Source organism: Triticum urartu, chromosome 3 (assembly GCF_003073215.2).
Source record: "Triticum urartu cultivar G1812 chromosome 3, Tu2.1, whole genome shotgun sequence".
Classification (NCBI taxonomy): domain Eukaryota; kingdom Viridiplantae; phylum Streptophyta; class Magnoliopsida; order Poales; family Poaceae; genus Triticum; species Triticum urartu.
This window is the reverse complement of record NC_053024.1, coordinates 658,733,687-658,750,401: the sequence shown is the minus strand read 5'-3', so window position 1 is coordinate 658,750,401 and position 16,715 is coordinate 658,733,687. Positions and strand designations below refer to the sequence as shown.

Here is a 16,715-nt window from a genome sequence, read left to right as displayed (position 1 = left end):
ACTTGACATTGGAAAAGCTCTAGCAAACGAACTACACGATCTTTGTGCTATGCTTAAGATTAGGTCTTGTCCATCACATCATTCTCCTAATGATGTGATCCCGTTATCAATGACATCCAATGTCCATAGCCAGGAAACCATGACTATCTGTTGATCAACGAGCTAGTCAACTAGAGGCTTACTAGGGACATATTATGGTCTATGTATTCACACGTGTATTACGATTTCCGGATAATACAGTTATGGCATGAATAAAGACAATTATCATGAACAAAGAAATATAATAATAATGCTTTTATTATTGCCTCTAGGGCATATTTCCAACAGTCTCCCACTTGCACTAGAGTCAATAATCTAGTTACATTGTGATGAATCGAACACCCATGGAATTCTGGTGTTGATCATGTTTTGCCCTAGGGAGAGGTTTAGTCAACGGATCTGCTATATTCAGGTCCGTATGTACTTTACAAATCTCTATGTCTCCATCTTGAACATTTTCACGAATGGAGTTGAAGCGACGCTTGATGTGCCTTGTCTTCTTGTGAAACCTGGGCTCCTTGGCAAGTGCAATAGCCCCAGTGTTGTCACAAAAAAGTTTGATTGGCCCCAACGCATTGGGTATGACTCCTAGGTCGGTGATGAACTCCTTCACCCATATTGCTTCATGTGCTGCCTCCGAGGCTGCCATGTACTCCGCTTCACGTGTAGATCCCGCCACGACGCTCTGCTTGCAGCTGCACCAGCTCACTACTCCACCATTCAACATATACACGTATCCGGTTTGTGACTTAGAGTCATCCAGATCTGTGTCGAAGCTAGCGTCGACGTAACCCTTTACGACGAGCTCTTCGTCACCTCCATAAACGAGAAACATTTCCTTAGTCCTTTTCAGGTACTTCAGGATATTCTTGACCGCTGTCCAGTGTTCCTTGCCGGGATTACTTTGGTACCTTCCTACCAAACTTACGGCAAGGTTTACATCAGGTCTGGTACACAGCATGGCATACATAATAGAACCTATGGCTGAGGCATAGGGGATGACACTCATCTCTTCTATCTCTTCTGCCGTGGTCGGACATTGAGCTGAGCTCAATTTCATACCTTGCAAAACAGGCAAGAACCCTTTCTTGGACTGATCCATTTTGAACTTCTTCAAAATCTTATCAAGGTACGTGCTTTGTGAAAGACCTATAAGGCGTCTTGATCTATCTCTTTAGATCTTGATGCCTAATATATAAGCAGCTTCTCCAAGGTCCTTCATTGAAAAACTTTTATTCAAGTAGGCCTTGATGCTGTCCAAGAGTTCTATATCATTTCTCATCAAAAGTATGTCATCTACATATAGTATGAGGAATGCTACAGAGCTCCCACTCACTTTCTTGTAAACGCAGGCTTCTCCATAAGTCTGCGTAAACCCAAACGCTTTGATCATCTCATCAAAGCGAATGTTCCAACTCCGAGATGCTTGCACCAGCCCATAAATCAAGCGTTGGAGCTTGCACACCTTGTTAGCATTCTTAGGATCGACAAAACCTTCCGGCTGCATCATATACAACTCTTCCTTAAGGAAACCATTAAGGAATGCCGTTTTGACGTCCATTTGCCATATCTCATAATCGTAGAATGCGGCAATTGCTAACATGATTCGGACGGACTTTAGCTTCGCTACCGGTGAGAAAGTCTCATCGTAGTCAATTCCTTGAACTTGTCGATAACCCTTAGCGACAAGCCGAGCTTTATAGATGGTCACATTACCATCCGCGTCTGTCTTCTTCTTAAAGATCCATTTATTTTCTATGGCTCGCCGTTCAACGGGCAAGTCAGTCAAAGTCCATACTTCGTTTTCATACATGGATCCTATCTCGGATTTCATGGCTTCTAGCCATTTGTCGGAATCCGGTCCCGCCATCGCTTCTTCATAGTTCGAAGGTTCACCGTTGTCTAACAACATGATTTCCAAGACAGGGTTGCCGTACCACTCTGGTGCGGAACGTGTTCTTGTGGACCTTCGAATTTCAGTAGGAGCTTGATCAGAAGTATCTCGATCATCATGAATAACTTCCTCTCTAGTCGGTGCAGGCACCTCAGGAACATTTTCTTGAGTTGCGCCATTTACCGGTTCAAGAGGCAATACTTCATGAAGTTCTACTTTCCTCCCACTTACTTCTTTCGAGAGAAACTCTTTCTCTAGAAAGGATCCATTCCTGGCAATAAAGATCTTGCCTTCGGATCTGAGGTAGAAGGTATACCCAGCAGTTTCTTTAGGGTATCCTATGAAGACGCATTTTTCCGACTTGGGTTCGAGCTTTTCAGGTTGAAGTTTCTTGACATAAGCATCGCATCCCCAAACTTTTAGAAACGACAGCTTAGGTTTCTTCCCAAACCATAATTCATACGGTGTCGTCTCAACGGATTTCGACGGAGCCCTATTTAAAGTGAATGCGGCAGTCTCTAAAGCATAGCCCCAAAAAGATAGCGGTAAATCGGTAAGAGACATCATAGATCGTACCATATCTAATAGAGTGTGATTACGACGTTCGGACACACCATTACGCTGAGGTGTTCCAGGCGGCGTGAGTTGTGAAAATATTCCACATTTTCAAGTGTGTGCCAAATTCGTGACTCAAGTATTCTCCTCCACGATCTGATCGTAGAAACTTGATTTTCCTGTCACGTTGATTCTCAACCTCACTCTGAAATTCCTTGAACTTTTCAAAGGTTTCAGACTTGTGTTTCATTAAGTAGACATACCCATATCTACTCAAGTCATCAGTGAGGGTGAGAACATAACGATAGCCACCGCGAGCCTCAACACTCATTGGACCGCACACATCAGTATGTATGATTTCCAATAAGTTGGTTGCTCGCTCCATTGTTCCTGAGAACAGAGTCTTGGTCATTTTTCCCATGAGGCATGGTTCGCACGTGTCAAATGATTCATAATCAAGAGACTCTAAAAGTCCATCTGCATGGAGCTTCTTCATGCGTTTGACACCTATGTGACCAAGGCGGCAGTGCCACAAGTATGTGGGACTATCATTATCAACCTTACATCTTTTGGTACTCACACTATGAATATGTGTAGTAATACGCTTGAGATTCATTAAGAATAAACCATTGACTATCGGAGCATGACCATAAAACATATCTCTCATATAAATAGAACAACCATTATTCTCGGATTTAAATGAGTAGCCATCTCGTATTAAACGAGATCCTGATACAATGTTCATGCTCAAACATGGCACTAAATAACAATTATTGAGGTTTATAACTAATCCCGTAGGTAAATGTAGAGGTAGCGTGCCGACGGCGATCACATCGACCTTGGAACCATTCCCGACGCGCATCGTCATCTCGTCCTTCGCCAGTCTCCGTTTATTCCGCAGCTCCTGCTGTGAGTTACAAATATGAGCAACGGCACCGGTATCAAATACCCAGGAGTTACTACGAGCACTGGTAAGGTACACATCAATTACATGTATATCAAATATACCTTTGGTGTTACCGGCCTTCTTGTCCGCTAAGTATTTGGGGCAGTTCCGCTTCCAGTGACCCTTCCCTTTGCAATAAAAGCACTCTGTCTCAGGCTTGGGTCCATTCTTTGACTTCTTCCCGACCGCTTGCTTGCCGGGCGCAGCAACTTCCTTGCCGTCCTTCTTGAAGTTCTTTTTACCCTTGCCCTTCTTGAACTTAGTGGTTTTATTCATCATCAACACTTGATGTTCCTTCTTGACTTCTACCTCTGCTGATTTCAGCATAGCAAATACTTCAGGAATGGTCTTTACCATCCCCTACATATTGAAGTTCATCACAAAGCTCTTGTAGCTTGGTGGAAGCGACTGGAGGATTCTGTCAATGACCGCGTCATCCGGGAGATTAACTCCCAGCTGAGTCAAGCGGTTATGTAACCCAGACATAGTGAGTATGTGCTCACTGACAGAACTATTTTCCTCCATCTTCCAGCTGAAGAACTTATCGGAGACTTCATATCTCTCGATCCGGGCATGAGCTTGAAAAACCATTTTTAACTCTTCGAACATCTCATATGCTCCATGTCTCTCAAAACGCTTTTGGAGCCCCGGCTCTAAGCTGTAAAGCATGCCGCACTGAACGAGGGAGTAGTCATCAGTACGTGTCTGCCAAGCGTTCATAGCGTCTTGGTTCTGTGGGACAGGTGGATCACCTAACGGTGCTTGTAGGACATAATCTTTCTTGGCAGCTATGAGGATGATCCTCAGGTTCCGGACCCAGTCCGTATAGTTGCTGCCATTGTCTTTCAGCTTGGTTTTCTCTAGGAACGCGTTGAAATTGAATACAACGTTGGCCATTTGATCTACAAGATATATTGTAAAGATTTTAGACTAAGTTCATGATAATTAAGTTCATCTAATCAAATTATTAATGAACTCCCACTCAGATTAGACATCCCTCTAGTCATCTAAGTGTTACACGATCTGAGTTGACTAGGCCGTGTCCGATTAACACATGAGACGGACTAGTCATCACCGGTGAACATCTTCATGTTGATCGTATCTTCCATACGACTCGTGTTCGACCTTTCGGTCTCTGTGTTCCGAGGCCATGTCTGTACATGCTAGGCTCGTCAAGTTAACCCTAAGTGTTTTTGCATGTGTAAAACTGTCTTACACCCGTTGTATGTGAACGTAAGGATCTATCACACCCGATTAACACGTGGTGCTTCGAAACGACGAACTGTAGCAACGGTGCACAGTTAGGGGAGAACACTTCTTGAAATTGTTGTAAGGGATCATCTTATTTACTACCGTCCTTCTAAGTAAACAAGATGCAAAACATGATAAACATCACATGCAATCAAATAATAATAGTGACATGATATGGCCAATATCACATAGCTCCTTTGATCTCCATCTTGGGGCTCCATGATCATCCTGTCACCGTCATACTCATCGACATGTAAGTTGTGATTCCTTGTACAATAGCATGAACATCTCATACATCACATATAGATCATTCATCATTCATCACAACTTTGGCCATATCATATCACAAAGCACTTGCTGCAAAAACAAGTTAGACGTCCTCTAATTGTTGTTGCAGGTTTTACGTGGCTGAAGTAGGGTTCTAACAAGAACGTTTTCTTACCTACATGAAAGCCACAACGTGATTTGTCAACTTCTATTTACCCTTCATAAGGACCCTGTTCATTGAATCTGCTCCAACTAAAGTAGGAGAGACAGATACCCGCCAGCCACCTTATGCAAATTGTGCATGTTAGTCGGTGGAACCGGTCTCACGTAAGGATACGTGTAAGGTTGGTCCGGGCCGCTTCATCCCACAATACCGTTGAAGCAAGATAAGACTAGTAGCGGCAAGAAAGTTGACAACATCTACGCCCACAACAAATTGTGTTCTACTCGCGCAAGAGAAGTACGCAGGGGAACGTTGCAGAAAACAAAATTTTTCCTACTCGTTTCACCAAGATCCATCTAGGAGTTCATCTAGCAACGAGTGATTATATGCATCTACATACCTTTGTAGATCACGAGCGGAAGCGTTCGAAGAACGGAGATCGCGAGCGGAAGCGTTCAAAGAACGGGGTTGATGTAGTCGAACACGACGTGATCCAAATCACCGATGACCAAGCGCCGAACGGACGGCACCTCCGCGTTCAACACACGTACGGAGCGGATGACGTCTCCTCCTTTCTTGATCCAGCAAGGGGGAAGGAGAGGTTGATGAAGATCCAGCAGCACGACGGCGTGGTGGTGGATGCAGGGCGTCACAGTAGCAGGGCTTCGCCGTGTACTACGAGGGAGAGATGTAACAGGGGAGAGGGAAGCACCAAAGGCTGAGGTATGAAGTCCTCCCTCTCCTCAACTATATATAGGAGGGCCAAGGGGGGGGTGCGCCAGCCTAGGAGATCCAATCTCCTAGGGCGGCGGCCAAGGGGAGGTTTCCCTCCCCCCAAGGCACCTAGAGGTGCCTTCCACCATTGGGACTCTTCCCTTTTGTGGAAACCTAGGCGCATGGGCTTTTGGGGCTGGTGCCCTTGGCCCATCAGGCCAAGGCGCACCCCCTGGTGGCCCCACCCGGTGGGCCCCCGGGACCCCTCCGGTGGTCCCGGTACAATACTGATAACCCCGAAACTTGTCCCGATGGCCGAAACAGCACTTCCTATATATAATTCTTTACCTCCGGACCATTCCGGAACTCCTCGTGACGTCCGGGATCTCATCCGGGACTCCGAACAACATTCGGGTTACTGCATATACATATCTTCACAACCCTAGCGTTACCGAACCTTAAGTGTGTAGACCCTACGGGTTCGGGAGACAAGCAGACATGACCGAGACGACTCTCCGGTCAATAACCAACAGCGGGATCTGGATACCCATGTTGGCTCCCACATGCTCCACGATGATCTCATCGGATGAACCACGATGTCGAGGATTCAATCAACCCCGTATGCAATTCCCTTTGTCAATCGGTATGTTACTTGCCCGAGACTCGATCGTCGGTATCCCAATACCTTGTTCAGTCTCGTTACCGGCAAGTCACTTTACTCGTACCGTAATGCATGATCCCGTGATCAACCACTTGGTCACCTTGAGCTCATAATGATGATGCATTACCGAGTGGGCCCAGTGATACCTCTCCGTTATATGGAGTGACAAATCCCAGTCTCAATCCGTGTCAACCCAACAGACACTTTCGGAAATACCTGTAGTGCACCTTTATAGTCACCCAGTTACGTTGTGACGTTTGATACACCCAAAGCACTCTTACGGTATCCGGGAGTTACACGATCTCATGGTCAAAGGAAAAGATACTTGACATTGGAAAAGCTCTAGCAAACGAACTACACGATCTTTGTGCTATGCTTAGGATTAGGTCTTGTCCATCACATCATTCTCCTAATGATGTGATCCCGTTATCAATGACATCCAATGTCCATAGCCAGGAAACCATGACTATCTGTTGATCAACGAGCTAGTCAACTAGAGGCTTACTAGGGACATATTATGGTCTATGTATTCACACGTGTATTACGATTTCCGGATAATACAGTTATGGCATGAATAAAGACAATTATCATGAACAAAGAAATATAATAATAATGCTTTTATTATTGCCTCTAGGGCATATTTCCAACATATATGTTGCTGCCAATACTTATACTCAACCCTTTTATATTTGGACTATGCTAACGACCAGTCGACTGGTCGTTAGCGACAGATCCGCACGACGCCCCTCGATGGCTCCTGCTTTTCCCGTTCCGCACAACTCCCCTTGATGGCTCCCGCTTCTCCCGTTCACCCCCCGATTGACACTAATAAAAAAGGCGAATTGAGAAAAAAGTGCGCTACATGGGATTCGAACCTGCATCAAATAGCTATGGCACGCCTAATACCATGACCAACAACCATTACACCAACCCAGGCTATTGTTCAATACTTGAAAACAAAAGTCTTTTAAAACTCTTTCTCACCATTGTCTGATGACAAAAAGAAAGGTGTTTTCTTGAAAAAAAATCACTGCATAAATGATGATGTACTATACGTGTGAATGTGTAGAGGGACTCCTCTATGACTTTTTTATCAGGGTCAGGTACATAAGTTATCAGGTCTGCGATGTGTGAGTTACCATGCTATTCACACAAAAGTTATCGAGGGGATGTTTTATTAACCCCCCCCCCCCTCCCCACCCTCATCGCCAAAGTTATCAGGACCTGGGTACATAAGTTATCATGTCTACGATGTGTGAGTTACCATGCTATTCACACAAAAGCTACCGAGGGGATATTTCATCAACTCCCCCCACCCTCGTCGCCAAAGTTATCAGGACCTGGGTACATAAGTTATCAAGTCTACAATGTGTGAGTTACCATGCTATTCACACAAAAGCTAGCTACCGAGGGGATATTTCATCTACCCCCCCCCCCCCCGTTGTCAAAGTTACCAGGATGACTGGCATTAGTTATCAGGTATGCGATGTGTGACTTACCATGCTATTCATACAAAAAGTGATCGAAGGTATGTTTACACTAGTTTTTTTGGGTCAAAAAAACTACTACCTATTTGTACATCAGCTATCAGGACTACGATGTGTGAGTTACCATGCTATTGACACAAAAGCTATCGAGAGGATATTTCATCAACCCCCCCCCCCCCGGCCCAAAGTTATTAGGATAGGGTGCATAAATTATCAGGTCTGCAATGTGTGAGTTACCATGCTATTCACACAAAAGTTCGTCAGCTCCCCCCTCCCCCTTCGGTCGCCAAAGTTATCAGGACAGGGATATATAAGTTATCGGGTTTGCGATGCGTGAGTGACCATGTTATTCACATAACAGTTACCGGGGTATATTTGATCAACTCCTCACAGAAAAGAAGAAAAGAAAGCAACATCGAATGGTCAAATAATATGGCGTGCATTCTTTTTTGCAACAAATGGTCCAACTAAGCTGGTTAGTGTGTGTTTCACATTAATTGCTAGGCGTGAGTTCAAATCCCATATTCAGCATGATTTTTTTGACTAAAAAATGTAATGAGGGTGTGCCAATAGATCTAGCACCCCAAAAAAATGACAGATCCAATTTAGAGAAAAATCCTGACAGTCAACGGCATAGTCTTCAGATTCTTCCCACTAAATTCGCAATCAAAGTTAGCGAATCGTTCACATTTTAAATCTTGAACAAAGAGCCACTGCGCAATATATTCATAGCCGGGGCGCTTTTGACAGCAACAAAGTCTGGGTGAGTTGGTTACCCCCTTTTTTTTTCTCGCACAATCAGGATCCGACGACGATGGAGTCGTTCGGATCTATTGCAGATTTCCTGCCGGCAGGAAATTAGCTTTGTCGTTTATATTATTGCCATTACGTATACTCTGCCCTTATATTGCTGCCATTACTTACTTGCTCCACATCAATCGTGTATAACAATGTTGTTGCCCTTTTTATATAGGAAAATATTACCTTGTCGGTTCAGGATATCCAAGCCATAAAGGATATCTTGCTCCTTACAAAGGCCAAATATACCATATACCAGAATTTTGTAATGAACGAAAACCGGTGGGGAAAATATGAGGTGTATAATCATGCTCACTCTTCACTTAGAAATGTTGTTGAAAGGTCATTTTGGAGTGCTCAAAGCTAAATGGCGCATCTTGAAGGGTGTACCTAGTTTCAACCCTCGTAGACAAAAATATATTATTTCTTGTACGTCGTTGCACAATTACATTCGTGAAATGAAGTTGCGCGATGAGGAGTTTGACAAATGTAATGAAGATGATGATTATGTTCCTGACGAGGACTTGGAAGTACAGCCACTCCAAGGAGATAGTATCCCTGCGAGACTTGGCATCGTCGACATGAAAAGTATCTGTGATAGAATTGCTTACTTCTTGATGAGCTCGAGTGAATCATAGAGTTCTTTCATCTGCTCATGGACTACGTTGCGCAGATACTTCAGAAAGTGCGCGTATCCGGCCGGATACTGCTTCGATATTCGGATACTGCCCCGATACTTCTCGATACGTATCCCGTAAGTATCCATCGATATTTTGATTTTTTAAAAAGAAAATAATGTTTGATACTTCAAGGATACTTCTACGATACATTTTGGATACCTGAAACCTCTCGTTCGACGTGAAATTCCCTCAATAATAGAGACGCACCTTTAAAGATTCCCAGTATGGGATGAGTTCATGTGAAAACATGTATGTCAATATGTTTTTATTCAATTGAAAGGTGAGCAAGAGAGAATCGATGCATTGACTGGAACAGCAAACCTAGTCAAATCTCACTACCAATTAATGGAAGTGGACTAAGCGCAAGAAAAGAAAGGGGTAATCGTATTAAGGCATGCTTTGACCTAGAAGCACCTTAATTTTTTCTTGCGAGCATCAGGATTTGAACCTTGGTGGGTTGGGATACCACTGTCCACCTAACCATCTCAACCAAACGTTGGCTCGCCATATTTGTAATAATTAATATATATATATATATATATATATATATATATATATAACATCTATACATAAACGTATCCCCATATCCATGTTTTTAGAAAATTGACGTATCGGGCGTATCCCAGTATCGCGTATCCGAAACGTATCCAAGTATCCGTGCAACGTAGCTCATGGATGACCTACTATTCTATTTTGTGATATGTGTAGAAGTGTATATAATATTTTGCGCCACTCCTAGCTAGTAATATAGTTGTTGCACGTTCACTTCTAAAAAATGCAAGTGTTCTAATGTAAAAAATGTATTGATCCAAGATGAAATATATGGGTTTGATTGCTACTTAATTCCGTGATAGGTTGTTTGCTATTTCTATTTGTGTGCTACTTATTGATCCTTATAGAAAGATTTACTCTTTCACCATGTCAAAATATCATGTTGATCATAAGACTTGGATGAATATTTAATTAGGTTTTATTAGTGCTCTAAATCAATCTGTAATGATGTTAGTATCATTAAACAGCATGCAACCAATCTCTCATCTCTTAGGGATATTTCACACATTTATCTTCACAACCACAGCTCTCTCTCTCTCTCTCTCTCTCTGATCGGCCATTCATGGCAGAAGTGCGGACAACTTATGATGGACCATGTGATCATATCCAAAATACAATTTCTGAAATAAATTAAAATTAATAAATAATATAGTTTCATGAGCCAACCGTTAAACATGCCTTGAGTGTTGTGCATGTTCGCATTGCTATATATGTGTATGGTCACACCTACTCTCTCCCACTCAAGTAAGACAGAGTCCAACCACATGCATACTTCCGTCGGTATCAATGACCGGCTCGAAGGATCGGAAATAGAGAAGAAGAAAATAATACTTGTGGGAATATGAGGCATCAGGAAAGCAATAAGAAATGCTCTCTAGGCCTATCGCCATTCTATCTTACAGATGTTCACTGTCTGACAGCAGTATTGCACATACCCCTGGGAGACTAAATTATGTTGGTCATGAGAAGGAGGTCATCCTATAGTGTATCTCCAGTTACTTGTTGGTTTTCATAGCCGACAACGCAAGAACAGTTTCTTCTCCCAAACTTCTGTAGGTTTGCCTTTGTCTCGCTAAAAAATCAAATAGAGAATTCCTACATTTTGTTTCTTCAACGGATAAACATCTTACCAGCTTCTCAACGGGACACATTACAAGGACGTAGGGAGCTTACTAAATCAGTCTCGATGATGTCTCGCAACAAGTTGAGTGATGGACGGAATTGGAGTGTTTGACAAAAAACTATCACTTTAGGGGTCGTCGTCCCATAGAACTACCACTTTTTAAAAAGTGGTCGAAAACTACCAAAAAAATCTTAATTTTGTGACTAAAAACTACCAGTTTCAGGTAATAGACAGTTTAAACGATTTAAACATGTTGACCGTTCAGTTGACCGTTATTACAGGTGGGACCCACACGTCATTCTTCTTCCTCCTCTCTCTATCTGTTTTTGGCATTTTCACAAACAGCTTCTGTGCATGGGAGGGAAGGAGGTCAAACTCCGGTGACGCGCCCGCCGGGGAGACGCCCCTACTGCACGCTGTGGTCGCCGGCTCCTTGCTGCCCGGCGAGGCGTCCTCCACGTCGTCGTCATCCTGGTTGCCGCCGAAGGCCGGCTCTCCCTCCCCCGGAATCAGGACCACCATCGCGGCGAGCCCTTGCTGCCGGAAGCTAGTCCGTCGGGGCTGGCGGCGAGCAGGTTGAGCAGCTCGTCGCCGACCAGATCCGCTGCCTCGCGTCCGCCGCCTCGCCGGAGTTCCCTTCGGTCGCCCCTCATCTCCGCCTCCCGTCGCTGGTGCCTAGCGCCGTCGCCCGCTTGTCTTGGTGCGCGAGACAGCCCATGCCCCTGCGCCTGGAGAGCTATCGCGTGTCGGCACTGGGCGGCAGCGGCAAGTCATCGGACTCGCGTCCTTGGCAGCCGGTCCAGGCGCGTCCGCTACAGGCCGGTGGCGCGCCTGCTTCTTGGGGGCCTTGGGCGCGTCCGTGACAGAGGCGGGAGCAGGCGTTGGACCCCGGGAGTCCATCGGCGGCGAGACGGGGGGACAGGTCCGGCGGCGAGACGGGGGACAGGTCCGGCGGCGTCGATCTGCAGCGCGGGTGGGGGTGAGAGGTGGGAGGCGACGGCTGCGGGTGGGCCAGTCTCCTCTGGCATTGACTTTTCAGCCACATTAGCCCTGACGGGTGGGCCAGTTTTGTCAGTTTTCTGTTTAAATCGTCTAAAACGATCATCAAGTGAAACTGGTAGTTTTTAGTCACAAAATTAAGAATTTTTTATAGTTTTCTACCACTTTTTAAAAAGTGGTAGTTCTGTGGGACGACGACCCTTAAAATGATAGTTTTTTGTCAAACACTCGACGGAATTGATAAACTCAGAAAATCTTTTTCTGTAAAGAAATCAAACAATATTGATGGAAATGATTGACAGGTAACTTGAGACTTTATCTGCAGATTTGCTGAAGGGGACTTGTGACTAAGAATCCACGGGTTCAAAAATAATTGTCTCCAACAAAGTTCATGCCTTGGCTACAAACTGCACCTAGCTCGTCTTGGTCAAGGTGGGGTGAGCAGCACATTTGAAGGGAAAAGGATGTCCGCCATGCAAAAAAAAAAACATATTTCACATTTTTGAAGTATGGAAAAAAATCTTCTTTAATAAAGTCCTAATATGCATATGCATGTACTCTACGTGGGTATAATGTTCCGATGAAACGGTTCACGACATGAGCTACAAAAAATAAATCTTGGATCGTATAGTGAACAGTCCTATCATCCATACTATGACTGTGACTAGTTAATTAATATACTTTTGCCGTCTCATAATGTTAAAAGGCGTCTTACAATGAAGTATAACTTTTCAAATAATTGTCTCCAACAAAGTTCATGCCTTGGCTACAAACTGCACCTAGCTCATCTTGGTCAAGGTGGGGTGAGCAGCACATTTGAAGGGAAAAGGATGTCCGGCATGCAAAAAAAAACATATTTTCACATTTTTGAAGTATGGAAAAAAATCTTCTTTAATAAAGTCCTAATATGCATATGCATGTACTCTACGTGGGTATAATGTTCCAATGAAACGGTTCACGACATGAGCTACAAAAAAAAAATCTTGGATCGTATAGTGAACAGTCCTATCATCCATACTATGACCGTGACTAGTTAATTAATATACTTTTGCCGTCTCATAATGTTAAAAGGCGTCTTACAATGAAGTATAACTTTCGTAAAGCCAAAAAAAGAATAAATAAATGGTTTAATTGTCAGAAGCGGGGTTTGAACCCACACCCTCGTAAGAGGACCAGAACTTGAGTCTGGCGCCTTAGACCACTCCGCCATCCTGACAATGTTATTTATATTGTACATTCAGTTCTAAAATTAGATGTGTCGGCGGGCTGATTACGAACAATTGGAGCGACCACCCCGCACATGCACGCTGGCCGCATCCATCTCTGTCTCTGATGCCATTGGCTAAATAAGGGATAGTTCATCAGTGTTGCTGCTACCAGATCTTTCTCTTCTTCTGTTGATGCTTCTTCTTCTTCTTCCATATTCTTCAAATCCTGCACTGACCTCTGTTAAGCTCAATGTTGGGGCTATCGCTTATCGGGAACTTATCGGTCGACCCATGATAAGGGGTAAATCGGCTGATTTATCGCCATATCGGCTGATTTATCGTCCGATTTATCTTATCAGTTTGACAGCGGTAAGCGATAAATCGGCCGATTTATCGGCATATCGAAAGATATCTTGAACAGTGGTTAAGCCACATCGCCTCTGAACACTCCAACCTTTTGTTCTTCCAAGCGTCATTGCCAAATGCCTCCACACCATGGCCGGAGCTAACAACATCGTCAGGCTCGATCTCTTCCTCCTCAGGCATGTGTTCATCAAAGCCCCACTGGAGGATCCAGTTATGCATAATGCAACAAGCAAGAACTAGCTTAACCTGAGTGGAGTATGGGTGAAATGGCTTATGATCCAGGATCTTAAACCTATTCTTCAGAGCTCCAAATGCCCTCTCAATAGTTACTCTAAGCCTGGAGTGTCTGAGATTAAACAGCTCCTGTGCAGTCCTAGGATAGTTCCTACCAGAGAACTCGTTGAGATGGTACCTGGTTTTCCTGAAGGGTGGAAGAATACTCGGCCGACATGCATAGCTAGCATCTCCAAGGTAGAACTTGCCGTCGGGGATGTTAATCCCATCAGGTCGACTCATACTGTCACTGAGAATGTTAGCATCGTGCGCTGACCCCTCCCAGCCAGCCAGTACATATGTGAACTTCAGATCAAAGTCAACAACAGCAAGCACATTCTGGCGTGTGTAGTGCTTTCTCTCCGTGTATGCTGCAGACTGTGACCTAGAAACTCTGGCAGTGATATGAGTATCATCTATTGCCCCAATGCAATCCTGAAAATGGCATCACAAGCCCGTGTTAGTGCTCAACTTGAACAATACAAGCATATCAAGCCATGAATAGTGTATATTGTCATTGCTCACCTTGAAGTATGGATGCCATCTTGGGCTTCCACGAATCTTGGGTGGAGTCTGACCAGATGGTCTCCTGATCATCTCTCCTCTAAGCTCTCCAATAGCAAAAAGCATCTGCTTGAATTACCTAGAGATGGTCTCCATTGATCTCCTGAACGTGTTGTGAATGACCCTGAACCTCTGGTTATGGCCAACAACATGGAGGAACATGGCACTTGCTCTTCGACACTGGTGTTGATGCTATCTTGTAGCAGCCCCTTGCTCCTCAAGGTCTCGACAAGCCTGGAAAATGGTGCTCTTTTCATTCGAAGCATCCAGAGATCCTCGACGTCATTGCAGTTGTAGATGTAGTTCAGATTTTGGATCCTCTCCTGTTCCCGGATAAACAATGGACCATAGAGAATCAAAGGTCTACCAGCAGGACGAACATCTCTCTGGTGCATGAACATGACACATGCCTGAATCACACTAATCAGTGATGCTGCCTGGATTATCAGCCTCATCCGTGCGTCCATAACCTAGTCGACATCGACGGTTCGTTCAGTGAAAAATCGACCATGCACCTAGCATAACGGCCTAACCATCAAGCTAACAAAGGGGGAGGGGTGCTGCTTACCGGCATCGGAGACGAGGATGGCGTAGGGGGAGCCATGGCACAGACTAGGTCGACTAGACGGTGGCCAACAGCAAGGGGAGCACCAAATCCGCCGCAAACGCCGCTGCCTCTTCCGCCGCCGCCGCTGCCTCTTCCGCCGCCGCCGCCGCTGCCTCTTTCACACATTGCCCAGATCTGCTTAAGGAGCTACAACCGGCGCTCCGGTGTTACATATGGGTAGCTCCTTACCCGGCCGCATGGGGCATGGCTAATAGTGGTGGCGGACGGCGAGTGGAAAGTGGCGGCGGCGCAGACGGGAGCGGGAAATGTGGAAGGGTAGGGTTTCTGTGCTAGCGGTCGACTTAAATAGCCGGGCTAGGAACTACGTGGCCCGATGGAGCGGCACCAACGGTCCGACGGAGGAGACGAACTTCAGACCGCCGGTTTCGGACTGTTTTCCTGAGGGACCCTAGTGCCAGTCCAACATAAAATGTCTCGCAACAAATTGAGTGATGGACGGAATTGATAAACTCAGAAAATCTTTTTCTGTAAAGAAATCAAACAATATTAGTGAAAATGATTGACAGGTAACTTGAGACTTTATCTGCAGATCTTTTGCTGAAGGGGATTTGTGACTAAAAATCCACAGGTTCAAAAATAATTGTCTCCAACAAAGTTCATGCCTTGGCTACAAACTGCACCTAACTCGTCTTGGTCAAGGTGGGTGAGTAGCACATTTCAAGGCAAAAAGGATGTCCGCCACGAAAACGAAAATTTAAAAATCACATTTCACATTTTTGAAGTATGAAAAAATCTTTTTAATAAAGTCCTAATATGCATATGGATGTGCTCTACATGGGTATAATGTTGCACGATGAAATGGTTCACGACATGAGCTACAAAAAAAATCTTGGATTTTATAGTGAATAGTTGCATCATCCTTACTATGATCGTGGCAAACACAATGTATCAAAATGGTCCAGCGCAAAAAAAAATGTATCAAAATGGTCCATCGCAAAAAAAATGTATCAAAATGGTGATCTTTTGTCTCTGTGACTAGCTAGTTAATTATATACTTCCTTCTTAGCATAGTGTCAAAATAGTCTAACATTACGGGACAGAAGGAGTATAATTTTTTTATAAAGCCAAAAAAGGGAATAAAAAATAAGAATGTCAGAAGTGGGGTTTGAACCCACGCCCTCGTAAGAGGACCAGAACTTGAGTCTGGCGCCTTAGACCACTCGGCCATCCTGACGATGTTGACAATTTTCTACATTCAATTCTAGAATTTATGTGCTGACGGGCCGGTTACGAACAGTTGGAGCCGCCACTCTTCTTTCCAGCACACGCACGCTGGCCGCATCCATCTCCCTGTCTGTCTCTGACTTCGTCTCCCGATCATCATGGCCACTGGCCAGTACGTACGCTTGTTCGTTCGGTGGGAGTAATTGCCGGTGACCATCAGAAACTCAGATTGTCCGCCAGGTCAGCACCCAGCACGTATGCCAAGCAAAAAGCGCCCTTTTTTTCTTTTTGCGGGTAGAAATTTGTATTACTCAAAACCTCAAGTCCTTACAATCCATCGCAGCCAACTTCAAAGCATCTGGAGGTCCCGAACTAAGCCAAGT

General features: G+C 44.6%; 2 non-coding genes across 2 annotated transcripts; both read right to left on the bottom strand.

Moving 5' to 3' along the window:
- Nucleotides 1-13,261: 13,261 nt before the first annotated feature.
- TRNAL-CAA lies at nucleotides 13,262-13,345 on the bottom strand. The gene has a single exon. It is a non-coding gene; the product is annotated as a tRNA-Leu (tRNA).
- Nucleotides 13,346-16,258: 2,913 nt separating this feature from the next.
- Nucleotides 16,259-16,342, bottom strand: TRNAL-CAA. The gene has a single exon. It is a non-coding gene; the product is annotated as a tRNA-Leu (tRNA).
- Between the last annotated feature and the right edge of the window lie 373 nt (nucleotides 16,343-16,715).